Here is an 11,193-nt window from a genome sequence, read left to right as displayed (position 1 = left end):
CGGAGTTCATGTGGATCTTCAAAAGGAATTTTCACGATTCAATCAGTATCTGTGTTCAGATCTGATTTTCATTCCTCTGAAATCCAGAGTATGTTTCTCCGAATTTGATAAAGTTAGAGTCCTCCTTTGCAAAAACTCAAAACTACAAAGTTGTTCATTGGGGTCTCATTGTGTTGACTGGAAATTTTGAGGGCCTAATAGCAATTTTTAGAGGTCAATTTGCTAAATATTTCATATAAAGTCTTCTCGGGTTAAAATTTGATTTGCAAATGAGTCCTTGGTGAAAAATGAATTTTATAAAAATTTGTAGGACTTTATAGCAAAAACTCAAAACATAAAAGTTGTCACACACGGAGAATCCTAACTGTGTAAAAATTTTCACACGGTTTTGATAAGGTTTGTTATTTTTTCTGCCATTATTTTGAAATTCCTAACAGAACCGGGTCCAGACTGTCACCGAATGTAAATTTATCATTTTCGTGAAAATCGGCGAGGAATCAGAAAAAATGGTCTTCTTGACTTTTGATCCTCATGACATAAGCTTTCATTTGTACATCATTAGGTGGATTAATCATATCTGAACAGAAATAATCCAAATTAGAAAATAACTGAATAAGTGGTCTCCTTATGAAGCCCACTTCTCATTGCTTGATTGATTGAGAAATAAGGCCCATGGGCCTGAATGCATGCTTATTTCATTGCTATGCATGTGCTTGCTAGATGTATGTTAGGCCCGATGTATATTCGGCGGGTAGCCCATTATGGTCACTTAAAATCCGACTTTAGGGGTTAATCGATATGAGTTGCCGTTTTTTGAATGCAAATGGTAGCCCGTTGTCATTAACCATTAATCAAATAATGTTAAATGATTAGGAGGGTGGGTGAATCGAAATGCATGTAAAGCAAAGGTCGACCCCTTGGCCGGTGTTTGATTAGTAAATTGTTTGTGCCGTTGCTTTTCTTTGGTTGTTCCTTTGTGTATTGTTTGTCGTGAATGTATGTTGTGAATCTAAACGCCGACACTCGAGAGGCAATCCATGGAGGGGATAATCCAAAATTGTAAAAGACCAAGGCGATAGACCGATGTCCAATCCGGTCTCAATTTGTATTCACTTGACGATGACAATAGACCAATGTCCGATCCGGTTTCAATTTGTATTCAATACATTCGTCCCTGATCATGTCTCGGGTTTTCAATTTGTATTTTAATAAGCACCCGACGAGTTGCGGGTTTTACTTTCTCACACTTAGAATTAGCTTGTCTTTTCAATACTTTGAGTATTTACTTTACGAAATGTTTTTTCAATACAATAGTTTGTTTCTTTCTTTTCTAGACTAAGATAGGATTAGTTTAGAATCTTAAATGAAAACACAAAAACAAAACGCATGATCACGTAGTGGACTAAGACTTTAACATGAAAATGGTAAAAAAATAAATGCACGACAACTTAGATAACAACCGTGATAAGTTTAGCGGTACTGAAAGGGCGGTAATAGAAATATTAACGTAAGCTAGTCCCCGAACTCATGATCTCTGGTTTTCGTAGAAACCGAAACGAAACTCCCGCATTTCGGTTGGGTATTATAGCCGACCCCCGACCTAGGCTAGTGGCGACTCCTTAAAAAAGATAAATCGATCCGCTGTCACGCGAGGTATGGATTTAGGGAAAATCCACGTTCATGATCAATGGACCATATGGATGACCAAAAGATCGATGCTTCGGTAAGCCGTCTTTTTATGATGTGCCAAACGAACCATATGGATGACTAAAAAATTGACGCTTTGGTAAGCTGTCTTTTATAATGTGCCATGCGGACCGTATGGATGACTAAAAAGTCGATGCTTCGTAAAGGTTATCTTTTGTGATGTGCCATATGGACCGTTTCATGAACACCCACCTCTAAACCCGCTTCATCGAGTTCGACCCTCAAAAAGTAGGTCACGACAGCAATTACTTACTTGTTTATACCACGTGCATTGTTTCTTTTGAGAAATATATATCTAAAATATAAGCTGCAGTACTGTGCAATGTGAACACGCCAAACTATGTTGGACTGCACGAGATTGCCAAAAATACAAGAGGAATACCTTGGAATATGTGCCGCTTCTGAAAATAATAGAATAGTCTCCGTGGTAAGAGGTTGAGAAAAAAAGTAAGTTAGGGTTTAAGGTTTTAGGTTTTAAGATTTAGGTACGCAATCAATACAAAAGGACCTTAGTTTGTTTAAAATTCAATAATCTCCGTATTTTCTACATTTCAATTTTTCGATGTCCCGACATACGTAAGTGACAATATTTAGTATAGTGTGACTTGTCCATATGGATTGGCCAAGGGTTATCAGATACCAAGTCAAATATATATATATATATATATATATATATATATATATATATATATATAATCTGACTTGATTAATTAATATATAAACTTTACATAAAAATCCAAGTCATCTTTCCCAAGAAAAAAATAATATAATGTAGTAGTTAAATCCAACTACTTAATTAATCGTTGCTGACTGCTCATTGACAAAAGAGAAAAAATGGTTGATGATTATATTTTTTTTTTTTGGCCATAAAACATAAAGAATAAATCAGAGGTGGATGCTTTATTATAGTTAATTAGGTATATGGGCATTACAAATTGGAAAAAGTTTGCTGATGTCAGTGGAATTAAAGCTAAACAGAGATCAAAGCAGGTAGGTGTCCGGCTGCCATATGCATTTTCGAATAGAGACAAATCTATTTTGATTTAAAATCTCTACATTGCTAGCAAAAAGAACACACCTTTATAGATGTGAAAAATTTTAAACAAAAATTTTATTGTGTAAAGTAAGAGTGCTGCTATTTCCACGCCCTATTTAGCAAAAACACACTATTCATATGTAAACTGACCAAATTACTTTCGTCACAAGATTTTGTTCGATATAATTAAAATTATCTCCTGTTTCTTCTTCTCTCAGTAAAATTTGGATCATGCTTATTCCACACTCAAATGAGCTACACACCCTAAACAATTAGGTGACAAAAGTACCTTAACGAGTCTACAATGCCTTTCTTTATCACTCAGCCTAAAAAAGACTTGCCCCTCGGCTGGCCTTCTCACTTTGCTGCCATCATACGCCACTCATCACTTGCCTACGCCCCAGCTCACATCTATGCACTAAAATTCTCATTCTCTCTCTCATTCTCTCTCTCTCTCTCTCTCTCTCTCTCTCTCTCTCTCTCTCTCTCTCGTGTGCACCTTGCCCTTGACCGGAACCCCTCTCTGTTTCAAGATCGAAGCGCATACGGTCGTGATCACTCGGATTGAGACTGTATGAACCGGTAAACATTAGATCGACCTAGAACTGGGATTGCAGAGGTCTTGGTGACAACCTACGTCATAAAGCTAGACTTTAAATTTAAGAGATTCTTAATCAAGACAAATAAATTTTGATAACTCAATAGAAAAAATTATATATTATAAAGAACAATTAAATATTGATAAGTAACCCAAATGAGACCTAATAACTTAAGGAAGTAAAACCATAGAAATCTTTTTTGATCGGTAAAATCCCAGAAATTGCTAACTGTGATATATAACCTAAACTAATTGATCTTGACGTCTTATAGTGACGGTGAGGGAAAGTACACTGTACTATGTAGTACAACTTATGCTCCTCAAGGTTTGGACATGTACCGCTTAGTTCTCTAGTTGGTGATTAAATGCAATGAAGTCTGGATCTTCTCCACTCTTCCTCTCTTTGCTTTCATGATTCTCAATAACCACTCACTCTCATTTATACTAGTTCTCGAATTGGCACATATCGATCGACTGCGCTGTATGTTATGGAACCAGGAGGTAAGCATTTTGTCTTGTTTTCCACCAGTTTCATTTCTTGTGCTGCTCCATCTCACTTATTCATGTCGAGTAGCGTAGCCGATACATCCCTAATTGGAGCGCGCACACAGAATCCATGTGCACAGTGAATAAAACTTGATCATCTCCCACATAGACGAGCCATTATTGCATGTATTGGATTTTGCACTGAGGCTTTTCCCTCATTATATCATGTAAGTCTTACATAGAGTTCCCACGACAATTGTGAAATCAAGCTTTTTTCCGCTTGTAAGCTTTATGTAGTTCATTTTCTATCAATCTTAATGCATATCAGATTGTCGAACTCAAATTTTTATGGTTGAGTTATGCCAACACTCCTTGTATGACAATTTTCGGTTCCAACTTCCAACTATATATATTCCCCTCCAAACAAAAATTAATAATTTCAATTTTATTAGGGAAAATTCTAGAAAGGGACTCAAAGTGAAGTCATTTTCTTAAATAAGGGCATGAAGTGCACATTGTTTTAAATAAGGGCCTGAAGTGGCTAAATCGTCTCAAATAAGGGCATGAAGTAGTCAAATCGTCCCAAATAAGGACGTTTAGCCGGTCGGTGACTACTCTGTTGTCGGAGAAGAGGTATTTTAGTCAAAAAAATTATAAGTATATATATATAGTTTACTTTCTTTTCCTTTTTCCTTTTTCGTTTTTCTTCTTCCCTCCCAACCATCATTGCGCTGGCCGACGACCTCCGCTGGCCTCCGGCAAGGGCTGCCCAGCCCGCGTCGGGCGAGGGTCGCCTCACCTATGCCAGGCAAGCAGGGGCAACCCTCGCCCGCCCGGCCCAGGCAAGGGCGACCCTCGCCAAATCCGGTGAGGGCCACCCTCGCCCTAGCCTGGCCTCACCAGCCAAGTCGAGGGCGAGGGTTGCCCTTGCCGACATCGGGTGACCCTGAGCTGGCCTCGCCCTCGCTAGCCCAGGCGAGGGCGGCCTTCGCCAGCGTCGAGCAAGGGTCGCCTCGCCTGGGTTGGCCTCGCCCTCGCCAGCCTAGGCGAGGGCGGCCCTCACTCGACGCCGGCGAGGGCGACCCTCGCTAGCCCAAGTGAGGGCCGCCCTCGCTTGCCCAGGCGGGGCGAGGGTGGCCTCCGCCTGAGGCCGGCGGAGGGAAGAGAGGAAAAAAAAGAAAAGGAAAAGGAAAAAACAGAAAAAGGAAAAAAAAAAAAAAGAAAAAAAATTTCAAAAAAGTAAAAGACGAAAATACCCTTTGGCCGGTGGGGTCAGGTCCTTATCTGAGACTGATATGGCCACTTCAGATCCTTATTTGAAAAAATGAAGACAATCCAGGCCCTTATTTGAGACAATGTCCACTTCAGACCTTTATTTGAGAAAATGATTTCACTTCGAGCTCTTTTTGGAATTTTCCCATTTTATTATTAGGATGTCTATCTTCATCCAAAGCAATAGACTGGGTAGTATAATCTAATTCAACATTATTCAAAAGGCCTAAGCAATTAATTCAATGTCGCCAAGTGGAGTTCTAAATCTATGGTATGAATGTCAATTTAATCCTAAATTTTTTAATTTTGCCAATTTAGTTCTAGACCTTTACGTAAAATTTCAATATAATTTTTTCGATCAATTTTCATCGAAAATTGCTAATGTAGCTGTCCAGTCATCACCGATCATTATACGTGACAGATGATCATGTCATCAACCTTTCTTTTGTCATTCTTTCTTGGGATAATGACACAAACAATTCTTGAACTTTGGCATAATATGCCATGTGGCCCCTGAACTTTTAATTTGTTCAATGTAATCCTTAAACTTTATCCTAATGTTTAATATGGTCCATGAACTTTTAATTTGTTTAATGCGGTTCTTGGATTTTTGGTACATGTTCAATGTAGTCCTTGAATTATATGAAAATATTCAATGTAGTCCCTGAACTTGAATTAACAGAAGGACTATATTGAACACTTTTTTTATAATTCAAAGACTAAATTAAACATGTATAAAAATTTAAGGATCACATTAAATAAATTAAAAGTTTATGAATGACATCACATATTGAGTTAAAGTTCAAGGATCATATTAAATAAATGAAAAATTTAGAAATTACATTACATGTTACGATAAAGTTCAGTAATAATTTATGTTATTTTTTCTTTCTTTCTTCTTTTACTCGTCTACAAATATCCTCCATTATTCCGTTGAACATTTTAGTGCTGCAGACATACGTACACATAAGAACAATGATTCTACTGCTCTCAGCACGGGCCTTTATTTCCTCTTTCCAAGAGCTCCACGCAAGTCTTTTCTTCAGGTGCTGTCCCCTCTTTCTGAAAAGTAATCAATTATTTAACTCTTTGTCCGTCCGAAGTAATAATTGGAAAGGATGCTAACCATTTTAGCCGTGATTCATGCACCGAAAAATTTCGATGCAGACAAAGGTGGTCCACGGCCAGCTGATCTGAGATCGAGAAGATCCTTTTGGGTAGAAAAAGGAGATATTTTACAGATTATTTAATCCTTTTTAAATAATTATTTTTATAACTTTTCTTTACATCTATCTGGTTAGCATCAACAGGAAATCGTACAACGAGCATGCATCTAGAGGGCTCGAACTAGACTCCTCTTGATCAATCTCTAAGCAAAGCCAATTGATGCACGTTCCATACGTGTGTCAGCGGGCAAAAAATGAGCTACTTCTAGACATAGGATCATCATTCGATCCGATGAAGAGCAACAATATTTTAACGCTAATCTTGTTATGGTGTTACATTAGAGGCATCACTGCATGCGTATTTTTATAGATAGCGTAGATCAATACCATTTCAATCAGTAATTGAAAAATTCACATAATCAATAATAGAGATGGACTTGATATAGATGATTTGTATATAAGTCATGCAATGTTTAACTTGGGTCAAGAGTAAAACCCTAGTTGTGATTAGTGAGCCGGTTTACTGCCTAGTTCGTCCAATTCCTGAACCGGAAACCTTTTGCTTCTACAGACGATCTGGCCTTCTAGGATCCTGTTTTTTCACGCACTGTTTCTTGTCAAAGGTTTTTTCACTACCTTGGACTGTATCATTTGGCTTCGCTTTCACCAGCATGATCTCATTCATGATGTCTAGTCCTGTATTATTTACCCAAAAACGTGCCCATAGAGCAAACATAATTATTATATGAAACGCAACATGATCAAACATACCTAGTTGGCCCACGGAACATTATAATAAGCTGAAGAACAAGGTCACTTCCATGCAGGCCACATGTTAATAAAGTCCAAATTTTGAGTGATTAACAGGTTAACCTTGTTACGCTTATCTTCTAATTGCCCCATACAACCTTTTTTAATGATTTAATCGGCGATAACATAAGATAATTCCACAAGAACAAGCATGATACGACAACGCAAGCTCGTTTTCAATCTTCCCAACCAACTTTATTTTTGTCTTCGCTGTCCTTCCTATACTCAAATAGCAACCTACTCCATTGGTTTCGCTTAAAGTTTAAAAATTCATGCAAAAAAATATAACATTTGTTAGGAATTATTTTATTATATTCTCGAGGACACTACTAATTCTTTGAATAATCTTTAATCCACATCCCTGAATTATAATAAAGACGTTTTATATAATCGTCATGGTAAACTCCCGTTTATATCATAAAGATGTCTTATTATTATATGCATTGATAATAAGCTCCGTGTATTTTTTTTCTTTCTTTTTTGCCATGATAATAAGTTACATTAGTCTCACCGTACTTTTGAAAATTTTAGTAGCGCCTTGACTAATTAAAAGCTACAACATTGTTGTCCATTCGTGCTCCGGAACATTGCATGTATCCGAGGAAAATATGTAGTTCCAATCATGGCGCTTGTGGTGTGAGAAACGTGTTTTTGGGTGTCTTGTACGAGCACGCAATGATGTCTTGTGTTTTGCACGGAACATGCCAATTACAAAGTGATTGCTTAGGGAGTGAGTTGCGTGCCCAGGAACTGGCGTCGAAATACACGAGGATACTTCCATAGGATCTTGTCTGGCTTCGGAGGCAATATCGGGAACAGCATCAATTTAAGGAAAGTGTCTACACGCCTTGAATGTATGTGCTAGGTATCGTTCTTTCTAGGGAAAAAACCACCAAAAACCCCAAATTTTGTCATCCGTGACACATTTACCCCAAAAATTTTTTTGTGACACCAAAAACCCCGAACTTTGCTTTTTGTGACACATTTACCCCAACGTATTTAGTCCATGGGCATTTTCGTCTTTTTTGCTTTTTCTTTTTTTTTTCTTTTTTTTGCCTTTCCGGCTAGGGGGGCCTCGCCGGCGTCGGGCGAGGTTCGCCCTTGCCTGGGCGAGCGAGGTCCGCCCTCGCCTGGGCGAGCAAGGGCGGCCCTCGCCCGATCCGGCGAGGTCGACCCTCGCCGGCGTCGAGCGACGGCCCGCCCGCTCCGGCGAGGCGGCGAGCCGTCCGCGGCCTCGCCCGGATCCGGCGAGGGCGGCCCTCGCCCGATCGGGCGAGGGCGACCCTCGCCGACGCCGGCGAGGATCACCCTCGCCCGATCCGGCGAGGGCCGCCCTCGCCGGCGTCGGGCGGCCCTCGCTCGCCCGGGCGAGGGCGACCCTCGCTCGACGCCGGCGAGGGTCGCCCTCGCCGGCTCGGGCGAGGGCCGCCCTCGCTCGCCCAAGCGAGGGCGAACCTCGCCCGACGCCGGCGAGGGCCGCCCCGGGTCGACCGCGCCTCGCTGACGCCGGCGAGGGCCGCCCTCGCTCGCCCGGCGAGGGCCCCCTCGCCGACGCCGGCGAGGGCGCCCGGATCCGGCGAGCCCCTCGTCGGAAAGGAAAAAAAGAAAAAGCAAAAAGACAAAAATGCCCATGGACTAAATACATTGGGGTAAATGTGTCACAAAAAGCAAAGTTCGGGGTTTTTGGTGTCACAAAAAAAAGTTCGGGGTAAATGTGTCACGGATGGCAAAGTTTGGGGTTTTTGGTGGTTTTTTCCCTTCTTTCTATTGTTAAATCCATATTCACTCAAAAGCTTAAACTAATAAGTTATGTGTCAATTATGATGATATTAACTGTTTCATACTATACCAATTCTCCGATGTGGAACTTTAATCCAACTCACCCGTGCAATTCAATAATTTACTCTTCACGTGTGAGCTTAGTGTTAGGATTGCTTCCTCTTAATTTCTTATACATCAAGACATCTCAACTTGATTATCTATCAACGCCCAACTTCATTCATAGTCTTTCTCCAGATTTAACCATGAAGTCTGTCGTTGGGTTTGCATTGCTATACCACAAAGCCCACCGCTCGAAAACTGAGTCGGTTACCAGAAAGACCTGACATCTTCACCTTGGGAGATTGTCAAGGAGGAGTCCAAATTCTAACACGTCAACATATCTAGTTGGACTCACATTTACTCAGAAACTTAAGTTAATGAGTTGTGAGTTAACTATGATAATATTATCTACTCCATGCCACACTAATTCTCCGATGTGGGACTTTAACACAACTCACACGTGCAACTCAATATTTACTTTCTTTTGTCGATTCACTGGTTGAAGCAAAACTTTGACGAGGGAGATAGTCTTAGATGCAACATAAGACATTCCCGTCCTCCCATACTGATATTTATGTGCCAAGGTTGATCGGCTCGGAAGAAAACTGGAAAATACACAATATTTAGTATGTAACGATTTATTTGGATGAATTGTTGATGTTGGGCAATCAGCAGTGTATATATGTTTCTATTGGTGGGGCGTAGAGGCCGTGATGACCGATCTCTAGGTACCATTGGCTTTTGGATTTCTTGAATTGACATCCTCTAAAGAAAAATAATTATTTGTTCATGTGTCAAATTCTAATTAAATTTTAGACAATCATGAAAAAGTTATATGTAAATTTACGTGTCAAATTTGTATATCGTGAGAGTTTTCGATATTTCGGGATAAGAAAAAGTCAAATATGTTCATTACAAGATTTAGATTAAGCAAAAAGAAAAAAAGAAAAAATTAGAGAATTTTCGATTGATTGGAGGCAAGGAGATTTCTAGTTAGAAATTAGAGGTTACAAATTCGAATCTCATTGATTACGTGTAAAGTACTTTGGATTAAGGCTCCTGCACAAGCCACAGATTTCGAATTAATTGATTGATGAAACGTGCATAGTGTTTTATGAATCTCTAATTAGCTATTCCCACGTTCGTGCTTTTTGAATGTAAAAAGCGGTGGTAATAAAATATATATAGAAATGATTTTAAGGTTTTCGGATGTGGCATCTCGAGGTTCACTGTTGAAGTAATAATCATGTCGGATCACACAAGCTTCGTTTCCTTTCATCTTTATTGGTCAATCGGCCGTATAAAGTTAACTCATGCTACTTTGAGCAATTTTCAGAATCAGTCGGTATTTGTCCCTTCGTGGCTCGAGTTCCTCGTTTTACTTTTCTCAGGACTTTTTAGAAATGGTGTTAATATTACAAAAAATTTCACAAAAAATTTTAAATTGATATATCGATGACAATTTTATCTTGAATTAATTTTATACCGTTAGAAATTTTAAACTGATACATTTGTGATAATTTTATTCCAAACTAATTTTTTGATCACCAAAAACCCTAAACTGGTACACCTGTGAGAAAATTTTCCTTCCGTTAGTTTCCGTTAAATTTTACTGTCAAATTGCTAAGTTTGATAACACATGGTAGTTGACAGGTATATCAATTTGGGGTTTTACCCCTCTGTTTGTCACAAGTTTACCAATTTGTGATTTTTCATGATATTAATTCAATTTAACGGACACTAACAGAGGGTGAATTTGTCACAAATGTACCGGTTTGAAATTTTTAGTGGTCAAAAAATTAGTTTGGGAGAAAATTGCCACAGGTGTACCAGTGTAGGGTTTTTGGTAGTCAAAAAGTTAGTTCAGGGTAAAATTATCATAAGTATACCAGTGTGGGGTTTTTAGTGGTCAAAAAAATAATTCAAGGTAAATTTATCACAGGTATACCAGTTTAGGGTTTTTGGTGGTCAAAAAGTTAATTCGGAGTAAAATTATTACAAGTGTACCGGTTTGAGATTTTTCGTGGTATTAACTCTTAGAATTGTTATACATAAAAAATTATACCAAAAATTCACGTATCGGAAAAGTTTGTACCCTAGCGTTTTATCATATGTACAAAAGCACACGTTAGGTATTAATTGATGATTCTATTGGGAGATTATACGATGCAATCACCAAGTATCAAAGTGAAGGGTCTTCATATAAAAAAAAGGAATGAATCTCGCGATGGCGTTTAAGGATTTTTCGGATACTAATGTTGCGCGACGATGTTTATGACATCAACTTATATCACTCG

At 39.0% G+C, this 11,193-nt stretch overlaps 1 long non-coding RNA gene across 4 annotated transcripts; it reads left to right on the top strand.

The window, feature by feature from the left end:
• The first annotated feature begins 3,709 nt into the window (after positions 1 to 3,709).
• Positions 3,710 to 9,547, top strand: LOC130136914 (uncharacterized). 4 transcript variants are annotated; one of them, XR_008815608.1, is made up of 4 exons: positions 3,710 to 4,054; positions 6,267 to 6,504; positions 7,823 to 7,929; positions 9,092 to 9,547. It is a non-coding gene; the product is annotated as an uncharacterized LOC130136914 (long non-coding RNA). The 4 variants fall into 4 exon arrangements; XR_008815609.1 differs by having other exon boundaries at positions 9,081 to 9,547; XR_008815606.1 differs by having other exon boundaries at positions 7,823 to 7,940.
• The last annotated feature ends 1,646 nt before the right edge of the window (positions 9,548 to 11,193 follow it).

Source organism: Syzygium oleosum, unplaced genomic scaffold (genome assembly GCF_021117445.2).
Source record: "Syzygium oleosum isolate NSW1041296 unplaced genomic scaffold, Sole_v2.1 Sole_v2.54, whole genome shotgun sequence".
Taxonomy (NCBI): Eukaryota; Viridiplantae; Streptophyta; class Magnoliopsida; order Myrtales; family Myrtaceae; genus Syzygium; species Syzygium oleosum.
This window is presented reverse-complemented; position numbering and strand designations above follow the sequence as displayed.